Raw genomic sequence first — 16,734 nt, forward strand, 5'->3', positions numbered from 1 at the left:
GACTCCATCCCTCCCCCCCACTATCCATGCTCTTCTTCATGGATTAAAAGACCAAGAGATGCTACACCACAGAGCTAGTTAATCCAGATTGCCCTGGCCATTGCAGAGACATAGCAGTGTGTTGTTGGGGCTTCAAGGTCCAGACTTGCTTGAGATCGTGTATCACAGCCATCCCAAGCGCCCTGATTGGATAATCAGCAGCATTCCAAATCCATTGAATAGTGTCAGAGATGTCGCCAGAGGTTCTTTATGGGGGTTCATAGAGTTGACTGCTCATTACATGATTAATTGCATAGTCTGAATGCCATGCTGGATTACTCCACACTCTACGCCATTGTAAGCAGACTTTCGGTCAGGCTGCCAAGTGCACTTTAGAGAGCTAGGCAGAGAATGTTGTGAGATCAGAGTTAGGAGTCTTACCTTACCAATCCTAGTCAGGTCACGAAACCTCTTCTGTATTGCAGCCATATCCTGGTGTGATACACCTGGCACTGGTGTCCTCTGTCATCCGTGTCCACTGATGCCGATCATCTCGGTGAGTTAACTTGCTGTCCCTTAGTTTGTCCACCCCCCTCCACCATGACCTCTAGTGCAGCATCCATAAAGCACTGGCCCCTTGAAGAATCTGCTCGCCCTGCCATCTCCTGAGTTAGCTTCCGGTTGCCTGCAGGCAAAGCACACCTCCCCTTTAAGAGGTGCAGGCTGCCTTTAAACATTGTTAGGAATTTCGTCAACAGTTGGACTAATGCTGGCACAATAAATATAATGAGGGCCTCTGACCAGTTTTACTTTCTCGTTACACCCACATGATTAGGCATGCTCTGCTGGCACAGTGCAATTCTGGGCCGGAAATGGGACCACACAAATTGCCATGCCACAGTTTTGAATTTTAGACACCCATCTTCAAAAGAACAAAGATGCATCAGAGCGAGTTCAAAGAAGCTTGATAATATTTTAAGTTATGGAGAGAGACTGGTGGAATTCAGTGGGGAGAAAGAAAGTCGGGGGATAATGATACAAATCTTTAAAACGCTGAGAGGTACGGATAACGCCGGTGTAAGCAGCTTATTTGGCTTAAACTGTGATTGCAGAAGTACAAAATTAGCAAGCCTCAAGCAAGACAATAGATTAAAAGAAATATTTGTGTCCCCACAGAGTAGTGGATATGTGCAATAGACTTCATAAAAGCAATACATCCGCATCTATTAATTCTTTTAAGAGCCTGATGAGTATCTGGTGAAGAATGAAATTGAAGGATAAGAATTGATGCAAAAGTTTAAATATTCTACAGGACTGTTGCTTCCTGTGCTCCGGAACCACTGAAATGTCAATGGAATGTGACTGGTCAGGGCTGAATAATTTAGGTTGCAATGTTATATTTCTCCTGGAATTACCACAGGGGATAAAGGTGACATATCACAAACGTTTATAGTTTGCTGGGTAGAGTCACTTCCCTCCGGAGACTGAATAAATTAAGGTAGCAACAATGACAGTGCAAATTGTTCACGATTTGTTTCAAGGGACAGGTATGAAGACTCAAACAGCCTTCTCTTGTTTCATAGCTTCTTATAAACATCTCTGGAATGCAGAAAAAGAATTTAGGATGTTGTATGTGGTCAAATATTGACTAAATAGCTAACACAGCCTAATATTGACTGAATAAATTTTGCCAATCAAATAACATTTATGCATGTGTATTTTTGTTTGTTTAACTTACAACAATATTTTGATTCTTAAACATTTCTCAACAAATTAAAATGTACGCAGTCAGGTGCATATTTGTGAGGTTTTTTTTTAAATTTTACATCTGTGCTTATCTAAAAAAAGACCTTACTTCCTGTTGTCACCTTTTTGATGCACTTTTGCATCAGCCTTTGTGCCCTTTATGTCAATTATAATGAAAACTGCCCAGATAAATTGTCATGATGAAATTACACCCTTCCAACAGTGGTGCCAGCAGTAATGTCACATCTGCATAAAAAAAGTGGCAATAAACAGAACAGTAAAATACATGGGGATAAATAACGAAAACAATCAGTGTCACAGAAAAGGTGATATAATTCATCTGTATCCTAGACTTCCCACATGTACAAAAGACAAATAAGTTTCAAGAGTGACCCACAATTTTGTGAATTGTACTTTTTCAACTAGATCATTTTGCATCTGTATTATTAATGCTGTCCCTGAGACATAAAAACATCAGAGGAGACAAAGTTTCTGACAGAACCCATATCAACTAACTCCAAGCCTTGGAGACAATGGAAGACTATAACTAGTTCAAAACTGCAGACACAGTACAAATTGTATCACAATGTTCGCTCAAGAGAATTCTCTTTCTTACTACAGGCAAAGAGGATTACTGGAAATGTTGGAAATCTGTGCAATCGTATTCATCACATTCCTGAAAATGTGACACTATCTAAAAACATTAGTCCCTCATTTTCTCCCAGATCTGCAGTGATGTTTTCTGGTTTGAGCATGATGTACCAGATTAGCATGTGCTCAGTTTGAGGCTGAAGCAGACTGCTGCGCACTTCAATGTCATATTTGACCCAGAAATGAGCTTTCAGCTATACACCCATGCCATTAACAAGACCACCTATTTCCACATCCGTAGCATCACGTTTTTTAACCCCTGCCTCGATCAGATCTTCTGTATCTGAAAACATTATCCACACCTTTGTTACCTACACGCATGCCTGGCTCACCTCCCATGTCCCACCCTCAGTAAACTTGAGGTCATCCATGTCCTAACACACTAAATACCATGCCATCTATCACCCCTATGCTCACTAGCTCCCAGTTAAACAACACCTCAATATTAAAATTCTCATCCTGTTTTTCAAAGCCCTCCATGATCTGACCTCTCTACCTGTGAAATCTCATCCAGCCCTGAAACCTTCTGAGATATCTGCGCTCCTCTGATTCCTACCTCTTGAGCATCCCCAATTTTAATCACTCCACCATTGGTGTCTGTGTCTGCAGATGCCTATAGGTCCTAAGGTCTAGAAGTCCCTGCCTAAATCTCTGTGCCTCTCTACCTCACTTTCCTCCTTCAAGACATTCCTTAAAACCTAGCTCTTTAGCCAAGCTTTTGGTCACCTGCCCTAATGTTTCCTTATGTGCCTTGGTGTCCTATTTTGTTTTATAACGCTCCTGTGACACACCTTGGCATGTTCTTTTGTGTTAAAGGCACTATATAAATACAAGTTGGTGTTTTCTCAAAAGGAGGGGAGAGAAAGGTGCTAGGGCAGAAAGGTTTGGAGAGGGAATTCCAGAGCTGAGGACCATTTATCACAAAAAGATAGTATGCAGGTACAGCCCATAGGAAGGCCAATGGGATGCTTTCACTTATCGCAAGGGGGATGGAATAGAAAAGTAGCAAAGTTTTCCTACAGCTGCTCAGGGCTTTTGTGAGTAATATGTACAGTTTTGGTCTCCTTTCTTAAGAAAGGATATAATTATTGGCAACAGTTCAGAGAAGGTTCAATCAACTTATTCCTGGATTGAAGGGTTATCTTATGGGGAAAAATTGGGCAGGTTGGTACCCTGTAACCATTGGAGTTTAGAAGAATGAGAAGTGATCCTATTGAAAAATAGAAGATCATGAAGTGACCTTACAGGGTAGATGCTGAGAGGATGTTTCCCTTATGGGAGAGGCTAAATCTAGGGGACACAGTTTAAAAATAAGGGGTCTCCCGTTTAAATGAGGAGACATTTTTTCTCTCAGGGTTATTACTCTGTGGAATTCTCTTCCCCAGAGAGCAGTGGAGGCTGGCTCATTGAATATTTTTAAGGCTGAGTTAGATAGATTCTTGGAAAAACTCAGCAGGTCTGGCAGCATCTGTAGAGAGAGAATCACAGTTAACGTTTCGAGTCCATATGACTTCTTCAGAGCTAAAGAGAAGTAGAAATGTACAGGAACTTAAGTTACTTACAGACTCGAAACATTAACTGTTTCTGTGTCCACAGATGCTGCCAGGCCTGCTGAGTTTTTTCCAACATTTATGTTTTTATTTCAGATTTCAAGCATCTGCAGTATTTTGCTTTCACCTTAGATAGATTCTATATTGACAAGGGAGTCAGGATTACAGTGGGTAGACAAGAAAGTCGAGTTGAGGCCACAATCCGATCAGCCATGATCTTGTCAAATGGTGGAGCAGGCTCAAGGGCTGAATGTCCTACTCCTGCACCTAACTCATATGTTCATGTGTATGTTCTTATGACCGAGGCAACTGAAGGCACAGCAGCCAATGTTGGGGTGAAAAATATTAGTGATGACAAGAGGCCGGAATTGGAGGAATACAGAGTTCTCACTTTCTGAAGAAGAGCAGTGAGTTTTCCACAAGCCTGAACCATTACTTCACTCTTAAACAATACCACCAAAAAAAAATAAATGATCCTACCATTTATCTAATTTATTGTTTTACCAGACCACGATGTAGGTCTATTGGTTGCTAACTTTGCTTAAATAACAGTGACTTCACCTGAGAAATTATTCATTACCTGTGAAGTACTTAGAGATATCCTGATAAAACACTAAATGAATGAAGGGATTATTTCTTGCTATATATCTGGAAAATTTGGAACAGTATGTTCTGTAATTAGTTATTATTACACAGCTTATCAGTGATATGTTTTTGAGAGGCCTACTTAATAAACAGACATCATACATACTCTGAAACTGTGACCTTGTCTGGAACACAAATAATAAATTTATTGGGCTCCATGTATTGTGTATAAGATAAACAGCATTATGAATTCTGAGATCCTTTCCCAATACAATCTTGCTAGGAATTGTATTAACTTCCTAGGCATTTCCACATAACAGGTTATTATTCATCTTAAAATGGAACAACATTCCGTACAATGGGTGTAATCTAATATTTCAGGTGACAGTGGGTTCTAGATGTGCTAAGTAACTGAATTCCATGTGGCTATCCTAATATACTATAATGCAGTCCTCATAAGACCATAAGACATAGGAGCAGAAATTAGGCCATTCGGCCCATCGAGTCTGCTCCGCCATTCAATCATAGCTGATAAGTTTCTCAACGCCTTCTCCCCGTAACCTTTGATCCCCTTACCAGTCAAGATCCTATCTATCTCGGTCTTAAATACACTCACTGACCTGGCCTCCACAGCCTTCTAATGGAAACATCTTCCCCACGTCCACTCTATCCAGGCCTTTCAGTATTCTGTAAGTTTCAATCAGATCCCCCCTCATCCTTCTAAACTCCATCGAGTATAGACCCAGAGTCCTCAAACATTCCTCATATGTTAAGTCTTTCATTCCTGGGATCATTCTCGTGAAGCTACTCTGGACCCTCCCCAGGGCCAGAACATCCTTCCTGAGACACGGGGCCTAAAATTGCTCACAATATTCTAAATGTGGTCTGACCAGAGCCTTATAGAGCCTCAGCAGCACATCCCTGCTTTTATATTCTAGTCCTCTCGAAATAAATGCCAACATTGCATTTGCCTTCCTAACTACCGCGTCAACCTGCAAGTTAACCTTAAGAGAATCCTGGACTAGGACTCCCAAGTCCCTTTGCACTCCAGATTTCTGAATTCTCTCCCCATTTAGAAAATAGTCTATGCCTCTATTCTTCCTACCAAAGTGCATGACCTCACACTTCCCCACGTTGTATTCTATCTGCCACTTCTTTGCCCATTCTCCTAACCTGTCTAAATCCTTCTGCAGCCTCCCCACCTCCTCAATACTACCTGTCCCTCCACCTATCTTTGTATCATCTGCAAACTTAGCCAGAATGCCCTTAGTTCCTTCATCTAGATCATTAATGTATAAAGTGAAAAGTTGTGGTCCCAACACTGACCCTTTTGGAACTCCACTAGTCACCGGCCGCCATCCTGAGAAGGACCCCCTTATCCCCACTCTCTGCCTCCTGCCAGACAGCCAATCTTCTTCCATGCTAGTACCTTGCCTCTAACGCCATGAGCTCTTATCTTACTGAGCAGCCTCCTGTGCGGCACCTTGTCAAAGGCCTTCTGGAAGTCCAAGTAGGTAACGTCCATTGGCTCTCCTTTGTCTAACCTGCTCGTTACCTCCTCAAAGAATTCTAACAGATTTGTCAGGCATGATCTCCCCTTGTTGAAACCATGCACTTCCAAGTATTCTGAAATCTCATCCTTAATAATGGACTCTAAAATCTTACCAACGACCGAGGTCAGGCTAATCGGCCTGTAATTTCCTGTCTTTCATCATCATCATCATCAGCTATCCCTGGATTCAAGGGTGACTTTTGCTCAGGGTTGTGAGTTTCTGCCATGGGTCTTCATGTGACTGACCAGGCTGATTTTCGACCCACAGGCCTTTGGGCACAGTCAGGGCATCCAATGAGGTAGTAGGATTTGGAGTGCCCATCGTGTCCACACTGGTCATCAACCCCCTATCTACTCTAACCCCCTTTACCAGCACTTGGCCCTTAGCCTTGTGTGCTATGGCATTTCAGATGCCCAGCTAAATAGTTCTTAAATGTTGTGAGGGTTCCCACCTCTACCACCCCCTCAGGCAGTGAGTTCCAGATACCCCCCACCCTCTGGGTGGAAACATTTTTCTTCAAATCCTCTCTAAACTTCCTGTTCCTTACCTTAAATCTATGCCCCTGGTTATTGATTCCACCCCCCTACCCCCCCCAACTAAAGGGAAAAGTTTCTTCCTATCTGCCCTATCTATGACCCTCATAATTTGGTACACCTCAATCAGATCTCCCCTCAGCCTTCTCTGCTCCAAGGAAAACAACCCCAGTCTTTCCAATCTCTCTTCATAGCTGAAATGCTCCAACCTAAGCAACATCCTGTTGAGTCTCCTCTGCACCTTCTCTAGTGCAATCACATCCCTCCTATACTGTGGTGACCAGAACTGCACACCATACTCCAGATGTGGCCTAAATAACATTTTATACAGCTCCATCATAACCTCCATGCTCTTGTATTCAATGCCTCGACTAATAAAGGCAAGTATCCCATATGCCTTCCCACCTTGTCTACCTGTCCTGCTGCCTGCAAGGACCTATGGACATGCATACCAAGGTCCTTCTGATCCTCTGTACTTCCAAGGGCCTTATTGTCCTTGCTGTTTTGGGGTAAGTCTTAACAAGGTCCAGGTGCAACATTCCACAAGGATATGATCTGGCATGCTCATTGTAATCCACTTTTAGAAGTTTCTAGAAGTTTGGTTAGCTTGCAGTCACAAACATCAGGTGACCTGTGGCAGCCATCTTAAGTCAGTGTCTTTGTTGCAACAGTTGAAACTGCCTTTTTTTAAAAAATTTCCATATGTGAGTCTAGCAGATGAAACTGAAATTTAATATTTGACATTAACGCTGCCATAGCACAGCATGCAAGGACTGGCCAAGTTTCTTGTATACAGAATTGAAGAGATCAGGAACAGCGTGCAAGTCTTGTACAAATTGGGCAAAGATGCTGCAAGCATCTGCAAACTAGAGATCCTATATATCTAGGGTGTTCAGTTTTGGCATGGAGGCGACCGAGGTTAAGAGTTTTCCATATAAATGATACTTAATACTGACACCAGAAGGCAGTATACCTATGATGAGATGAGAGCCACCATCAGGTAGATTGTAAATAGTATGGGCGCTATCACACAGGCTATCCCCCTCTCTCCTGGCTGGCGAACTGTGCCCAGTGGGGTCACCAACTGTGTGGTCAAAGAAAGAAAATCTGAACTTTGCAACTTGGAATGTTAGAACACTCATGGATAATCTCAAGAGCAACTATCCAGAAAGAAGAACTGCAATTGTCACACGCGAATTATCAAGGCTCCAAATTGATATCATCAGCCTCAGTGAGCCACACCTTCCTGGTGAGGTGCAACTGAAAGATCAGGCAGGGAGATACAGCTTCTTTTGAAAAAAGAAAGGCTGACAGCGACCCTCCATGGACCACAAAGTTCATTTCTGTTCCTGTGCGTTCCTTTGAACCAACAGTAAAGTGTAAGAATTACAATCATGTATCGAAAAATTCCCCTCACCAGCCTCACAACTATGTTAATTTCCTCAATAATGCACTTCAGGGGGATGCTAAAGATGTATTCAAGGGGACAAGCGCATGCGGGAGAAAAGAATAGAAGGCTCTGTTGTTAGGGTTAGATGAATTAGAGTGGAAGGAGGTTCGAGTGAAGCGTGGACACCGACCTGAATGGTCCATTTCTGTGAATTCTATGTAACCCATATAAGACAAGTGGATATAACAGGTAGTCCAGTCCAACCCAGCAGAAGTCACATCCTGATGATCATTCACAAAAGCCTTATCGATGATAGCACTGAAACATCAGAACTTTTGACTATTCCAATCCTATAGATAAGAGTGTGCAATGCGGTGTAGAAGTACCAGAATTATAGGCCTGGAAAAATGTCTTTCTTTTAAACAAAAACATTACCCATGATACAGTCCAAAGACACAATGTATCATGGGGTGTCTTATTATCCCTCAGCCAATATTTCAGAGAGAGGGGTCTAGTTTAGGTGCTTACCCACAAATTAGGATAATTGAAGTGTGCATCAACCTGGCCTGTTCTCAGACAGAGTGGATCAATGTTTGGGAACAGGGTCCCTTACCAGCTCTGTATTTTTTATTTGTTCTCTGGTTGGGGGCTATGTTGGCATTGCTACATTTATTGCCCATCTCAAAAGGCGATAGCAGGTCATTCTAGCAATTGAGTTGAGCTGAGTTATTTGCAATGCCGCTGCATAGGGTATAAAGAGTAAACCAGGTAAGTTGAGACAGGAGTCACATGGGGGCCAGGCTGGGTAGATTTGGCAGGCGTTCCCTGAAGGACATTAGTGGACCAGCTAGGTTTTTACAACCCAGTGGGTCTCTTGCCCTTATTTCCTGCTACCAGCGAAGTGGAGTGATAACTTGGTCCTGGATAGGAACAAATTCTGCATAAGTACATTCAAACTGCAGCTGGCTGGAAAATGTTTAAAAAACAGCACCACACAAAATAATAAGATTAAGGTATTAGCCACTGTGAACCGAAGCATGTAAACCGAGGTTGATGAGCTGACTTTTCTTTAGCTATGGCTTTCCAGTAAATACCAAGGCTCTCATTCCAATAAGGTGAGTGAAAAAGTCTTCCCTATGAAATCCATTGGGCAGATGCAAACCGAGATTGGACTGGCAAACTCAGGGCCGTTTGCCATTTAAATGATGTCACCCATTGGGCGGAATCGTCCCAAATTTGAACTAAGAGCGGGAGCAGGCGGGAAAAAGAACGTTTTAGCCGCAGGCTGCAATGGAGGCTTTTCAAACCGTATCATCCAAACCCGCCTCATTAATCATGCATTCCCGGGGAAACACACCATTTTGATAAGGGGTGGGCTCTCATTTGCCCGTCACGCCATCACCTGGCCCCTTTCTCACGGCGGGCGCCATATTTAAAGTGCAGCCGCGTGCGCACCTCCCAGTGTTTCCAGCCCAGGACTGCTGCCAGAAGACATGACCCCAAAAGGCAAGAAGACTGCAGCCGCCCCGATTCACGCCTTTTGGACACTGTGAGACCTGCCGTGATGTTCCCTACCCCTGCTCAGGGCAAAGGCCAGCAAGCAAGCTCACCAATCCAGCAGTGATCAGCCCAAGGCTTTGCAAAAGAGGACAACCACCCAGTGCCGAAAGAGGAAGAATGGTCTCATCCGTTCCGCCAAGATAATTCACTCTTCTCATCGCTCTTAACTCACAGACTCACACATCCACAGGGATCTCACACCTCAAGGGACAACACCACTAACTCTCACACACACCCTCACATCTCCATCAGGCTCATACCCTCTGGAGCTCGCGTCCTCACCCTGTCCATGGCTCCGCTCACCACACAAACATGCCCTGTGTCCTGCTCACACTCTCGCCATCTGTTTTCATGCAGGAGAAGCTGGCTCAAAGCAACAGGAACAGGACCCCAACCAGAGGTGGAGTGGCCCACATTAGGCCCCTCACTCAGTTTGAGGAGTGTGCCATTGCGCTGACTGGTGAGGACGTGCAGTGATAGTGAAGTCGGCATTGAACACCCACGTGAGGGTCCTGCACCACATCATCCCTCTCTCAATGCAACTGTGCGTGCTCTCTCTCCTGCTTTTGACTCTGCTGCCATGTACCAATCAACTCTAACAAACAATGCTGGAAAAACTCAGCAGGTCTGACAGCATCTGTGGAGAGAAAGACAAAGTTAATGTTTCGAGTCCGTATGACTCTTCCTCAGAGCAGAGTTCTGCATTTTCTGTTTTTGTTTCAGATTTCCAGCATCCGCAGTGTTTTGCCTTTATACTAATCATCTCTACTTTGGTTCACAGGGAGCTCTGCCAAGTGACTGACACCCTCAGGCAGCCAGTCCCTCAGTTCCACCCAGGTCCTCATTTTCAGCCAAGAGGACACCTCCTCCATTAAAGAGCTGAAAATAAGCAGCCTGGAAGACTCGTCACAGCGCTTACCCACACCCTGCACCAGCGCAGAGACACACACCTCGGTGGGACCTAGATCTAGAGCAGGCTCGGGTTCACAATCTGGTGGTCACCGCATGGACATGTGTCCACAGCAGGAGGAGGCAGGTTCAGCTGAGCTCCCTGGCACTCGGAGGGCTGCTGGGGAAGAGGCATCTGTGAGGTCCGAGTCAGATGACGAGCCTCTGGATTCAGTCTTCCAACTCATCGTGGAGAGTCAGAAGAAGGTGGGGGAATATCGTGCATGGCTGTTGGAAGCCTTCAACAGAGTGGCCCATGCATCTGAGGAGTGCGTCCACCTGCTCTCTGAGGAAGTGGTGCCCACATGGGCGCGCATGGAGGTCTCCATGGGAAGGATGGCGGATGCCATGGAGACCCTGGTCCAGCGGAACGCGGAGTTGAGTGCAGACCTGCACTCCATCATGGTAGTCATGGGTGAGGAAGGAGCGGCAGTTAGACACCCCTGGGTCATCCACTCAGGAATCTTAGAGGCTGTTCTCTCCCTCCGAGTCCCCTTTGCCTGTACCCCCTCAATGTCATCCTCTGTCACTGCAAAGGGAGCAGCTGGCCCACAGGTGGACAGCAAAAGGAAGCCAGGGCCCCAAAGATATTGGCTCTCCAGAGGACCCAAGCCAAAATCATCAGCAGCAACAGGGCCAACCAATGCACAGGCTGTCTCCAGCCCTGCTGAGGATGTCAGGGCAGCACCTAGAAGTGTTAAGCCTAGAAAAGTTAAAAAATTCTGATCACAGCGCGAACACATTTAGGTGTTTTATGATCTGAAAATATATTCACTGAATAATGTGTAATGGTGTCTTTCAGCTTCACTTACAGGCTTTGTGAGTCCTCACCGTGTATCCCCCCCGACACCCCCCACTAGCAGTTCAGCTGCACACAGCGGCCAACAAGTGATTCTAGACGGAGAAGTGTGTGTGTGGAAGGGCCTTTCGGAGCCTCATGCAAGCACTCTCCCACAGATGGAGATCCTTCCTCCATCACACTCATCTCAATGTCCCGAACATTTTCAATGCTGCCTGTTGGGGTTCGCTTTCAGTTGTCCATCTGAGCTGACCTGCATCTCCGCCCACCCACTGACCGCACTCCCACGCAGCACCTGTTCCCACCCACCACAAGTCTCCTTTCACTTTCGGATTTACAAGCATGGTGCCTTTAACACTCTCCTTCAGGTCCCCCATCCTTTCCCCTCTCCCAGTCACCCATGTCCTTTCCCCCATCACTATCAACCCCCTCAGCATCACTTTCCACCTCCCCGCTGTCACCTACCAGCCACAACCCTTTTCTTTCCGGGATGTCCAGGCGAACGTGCACATTCCAAACCTTCCTGAAAATTCCACCCCCCACTCACATTAACCTCCCCGACCTGCTCCCTTCCACGCCCAGGCTCCTTGTCTGCCTTCGAATCCTCACCAGCCGCCCTCACCATCCCTTCTACCAATATCACCGCACCCTCACCCTCCCACCCTACCGGCTCACTCTGCCCTCTCGCCTACTCACCATTCCCTCCTACCCACGCCAACCCTCATTTTACTTCCCAGGAGGCAGCCAATGACTTCACAGACCCCTCCCTTGCACGTTCACCCAGACATCACCACCCCCCTTACTTCTTCCCGCCTTGGGAATCCTTCCCTCCTTGGGACTCCTTCCCCACTCAGAACTCCTTCACCAACCCCCACCTCCTGGACTCCTTCCCCTTCATTACTCCTTCCTCCAACCTTACTTCTTCCTCCAACTTTACTCCCTCCCCCTTCCCAAGTCCTTTCTCCATCCTTAATTCTTCCTCCCCCTGGACTCCTTTCCCCCTCTGGATTCCTTCCTCCCCTCAGAGTACCTCCCCTCTCTGGACTCCATCCCTGCCTCTGGACTCCCTCCCCCCAACTCCTTCCTCCCTCCGGACTCCTTCCCCACTCGGGACTCCTTCTCTTACACCTTCCTCCCCCCTTACACCTACCTCCCCAGTTGCTGTATTCACCCCCATTACCCCTTCCTATCCCCACACTCCCTCCCCACCCTCCCAACTTCACCCCCCTGACACACCTTGCTCTCCCAGTCAATCCTAGACCCTCTTCTCCCATCGGCCCTCCCCAGTAGATCTTCCTCTCCCACTCACAGCTGGACCTTTCTGTCCATCCCCTCAATGATTATCCATTGCAGATCATGGCCAAGACACTGATTCCACAAACAGGCCCTCAACGGTGACTTTCCACCTTCCGTGAGCTGCTTCGCGGCACAGCCATGTCTATGAGAATCCACCCAGCATGCCTTGGACGTTCCTCCAGAGTCCCGTTGCTGTGGGGCTCCAGCACCTTCTGCTCCTCAGGTGTCTGCGATGTAAGCAAGCCCCTGGCAGTAAATCCCAACTTCTGCACATCATACTTGTCAAGACCAGTTCTGCACTGGCGTGTTTTCCCGCCAACGTGGGTGTTAAATTTGACGTGGGGAGGTGATTCTGGCGAGATGTATTCAAATGAAGCTCCCAATATTCGGCGGTGGGAAATGCAACCTGCCATTGGTGGGCAGAGCGGACGATTGCAAAAGTACTTCATGACAGAGTGAAACAGACTTTTGGCCTTCCGGCCATATTGTCTGCTTACACCCGACGCCAGCAGGCAGGGAAAATTCCGCTCATAGTAATTGTGCATAAAGACATACATATTAGCGGCCTCTGTAGAGATCATTGGGAATAACAATGCTCAGCCCTGGAGCATTGGAATAGTTTCATTATCATCTTCTCTTTTCTTCCTTGCAAGTAAAAAGGCATGGTAGGCAGAAAGTTCCTTACTAAGTTCAATTGACATTGACCCTGTTGCTTTATTTTAGCTTCTACGGCTCAACATGTGGAGAGTCTACCTGTACCAGTTGTGGAAGTCATTCCTTAACACTACTTACTCCCATTAGAAAATATAAATTGCCTTCTCCTCCTAATGGCTGGGCTCCAACACTGAGTATCAGCCAGGAGATAAGAATCATGCCAAGGCCTTGACTTTATTTTTATCCCTGTCAGAGAAAGAACCATCATAGATTAGGAAAAATCATCAGATGAAGACCTGCTGCACTTTAAACTGGACTGCTTGCTTTTCTGAGATCTACTATCTCCTTTCAGAGGAAGGCTTCAGAAGCCTGGCAATAATTTTACCATAAGGTTGAAAGTCACAAAATCAGCAGTTGCACCTGTCAGTAACCAGAGGAAATAAGTTTAAGATAATTGGCTTGCTGATTGGCATAACCTGGCAGCGGGAGGTGCTGGCATAGTGGTATTGTCACTGATTAGTATTCCAGCGACCCCAGGGGTAATGCTTTGGGGACCAGAGTTCAGATTCAACCACAGCAGATGGTGCAATTTGAATTCAATAAAAAATATGGAGCTAAAAGTCTGATGACGAAACTCTTGCTGATTGTTGTAAAAAAAACCCTTTTGGTTCACAAAGGAAATCTACTGTCCTCACCTGGTCTGGCCTACATGTGACTCTAGATCCAAAGCAATGTGGTTGATTCTTAAATGCCCTCTGAACAAGGGCAATTAGGGATGGACAATAAATGCTGGCCTAAATGGGCACAAGCCCTCCTTGGATTCTATATTCTGCTTCTGATTCCTAGGAACTGAAAGTCATGAAGATTGCCTGAGATCTCTTAATCCTTCTACCAAATCCAGAGCTCAGAAGCAATAGTAACACAATGGTACAGACCTCGGACTTAAGTTAAACACAGATTTTGGTTCAATGTATACTCACTGTGCAAAGGAACCTGCAGATGCAAGCATGCTACAATACAGTCTGCCTAAAGTTCACTTGGTTACTAAGGTTTAAAGATTGTACAAACAATTGTCCATTGCTATTTTGGCTGCAAACTGTGAAATTCCACAAGATAGCATCAGTTATATCAGATAATCCTACATGATGACACTAGTTACTGTCACATGCATGAGTGAAATCTTCTGAAATCACATCATTGGAATCAAAAACATCCCTAAAAGTGCCAGGCAATGGTGAAAACTACCACAATGCAGGAAATGGTGAAGTGAACTGTTAGCCCAATAAATGATTTAACTGTTGATTTACTCAATTAAAGACACCTAGAATTATCATATTTGTAATTCATCCTTACAACTGAAAGAATGGGCTACAGGAGTTTTTCTAAACACACGGCTTGCTATGGAATAACAGTTCAATTACTGCTGCTTCACCAGTCATTATCTTGTCAAAGGCTGATTTAAGACTTGACTCACTGCTGGGTTTTGTCTGCAAGTGCGTGCGGCCAGGAGCCGTAATTCCTGGCGGCTTACTCTGCCTGTGCCCTGTCGGGCTGTCTGCCAACACTGGGTCCTGCTTGTTTTATCAGACGTGACTATGTTCTTTTTAACCCTTTGGAGCAGTGACTTTGGGGCAATTTTGCTCTGAATTGTGTCAGTGCAGCTTGCACTCAGCTTTACATCCATGTAAACTATATAGTGTTATTCGACAAGCTGAAGCCACTTGAATTGAACTTAATTAACTTTTGTAATTCCACTTTAACAATATACTCTTATAGCCCTTCAGGTGTAAACCTGCAACTGTGACACTCCTGTACATTACTGAGGGGATTGCTGCAATGCTGTAAGTGCTGTGCTACAGGTAAAATGTTACCCTTTCTTGGCCTCTTAGGTGGATGCAAGCAATCCCACAGACTACCTGAAAAGAGCAGGGGAGATCTCCCTTGTGTCTCGGCCAATATTTATCCCTCAATCAACATCACTAAAACAGACGACCTGATCATTATTGCATTGCTATTTGTGGTACTTTGCTGCACGCAAATTAGCTGCCACGTTTCTTACATTACAACACTGACTATACTTCAAAATACTTAATTGACTGAAAGTGCTTTTGGACGCTCTGAGGTAATGAAACATGCTACATAAACGTAAATATTTTTTTCTTTAATTGTAACCGGCAAATTAAGCTTTTTAAACTGTATTTCTAACCTCTAACATTAGCAGACAGCTCACCGTCCTGCTGGTGCTTTGTTGACATTAAAATGTTTGCTGGCCAGTACGTACATTATAACTTGCATCTGATGTCCCCATGTCATCCTGGTCTCAAGCTGTGTTTTAGCCTAATGACATCCATGGTGGTGTACTTTCCATCAGAAGTGAAAAGATAACAAACATAGAGGAGTACGATATAGGAGCATAAAACTGGGTAAAAAGCAAGAATGGAGTTTTCTACCAGTTTTGAAAACTGCATGTTAAGGTCTCGTAAGCCTTCATTAGGGACATTATAATTTCCTGCTGGGGGAATTGTAAATGGCCAGTGATCTTCATGTTCATGTACAGAGCTGGGGTTATTGTAGTGATGCATTGGCAATATTTGGAATTGCCAGTACAGCTCTGGAACTATCAGTCTCAATGGAAGACTGTAGCAGACTTAGTTGGTTATCTTCCAACATGTCAGCGGACGAAAGCAATCCATTAGTACAGACTGCACAGAAAACTCAGCTCTCTGAAACAACTTACCTCAGGTCTGCAGAGGCAATACAGAGAAGGAGTAGTAATTGCTTCATTATTTATTTTGCCAACTGTATGTAACTTCCACCACAAAATCATGCACGTCAATATATTGCCTTAAAAAAGTTCACAGAGACTGCTATGTTTTTGGTTCTCAGGTTCATTTTGCCCAGTGAACGCGAGCTGCGCCCTTGATATTAACACATTAGTTGGTGCTTGAAACAATGCAGGCAGAGAGACCGATGAACTGAACAAACACTGGTGGTTTATTGGAACTAAGAACAGAACATTAACACATGTGTGCTTCTTCAATCACCTCCTGCTCCAGACTTAGTTACCCAAGAAGCCCACGCTGTGTAGCGATTGGTCAATACAGTCACATGGTCAATTAACTACATTCTCTTAGGCCAGGATTTCCCGGTCGGCGAGCTGGGGGTGGGGCCCACTCAGCGATGCGTAAAATGACGCGGGATGACGTCGGACGGTACTCCCGACGTCACCGCGCCCCATTTAAATTTTCAGGAAGGCAGGGGTTCAGCAGAATGAGCTGTGCGCCCGCCGACCTGTCAATGGCCAATTGAGGCCATTGACAGAGTCATTAAACTAATTAATGGACCTGCCCGTCCAACCTTAAGGTTAGCGGGCAGGCCGGGAGCCCTGGCGGGCATTAGAAAAAGCATGAAACCCTCATCCACAGGCGAGATGAGGTTTCATGTAGGTTTTAAAAAATTTAATTAAAGTGTTTTTAAAAGTGATGGACAT

The sequence above is a fragment of the Cetorhinus maximus genome, chromosome 25, assembly GCF_964194155.1.
Source record: "Cetorhinus maximus chromosome 25, sCetMax3.hap1.1, whole genome shotgun sequence".
NCBI classification, from domain to species: Eukaryota; Metazoa; Chordata; class Chondrichthyes; order Lamniformes; family Cetorhinidae; genus Cetorhinus; species Cetorhinus maximus.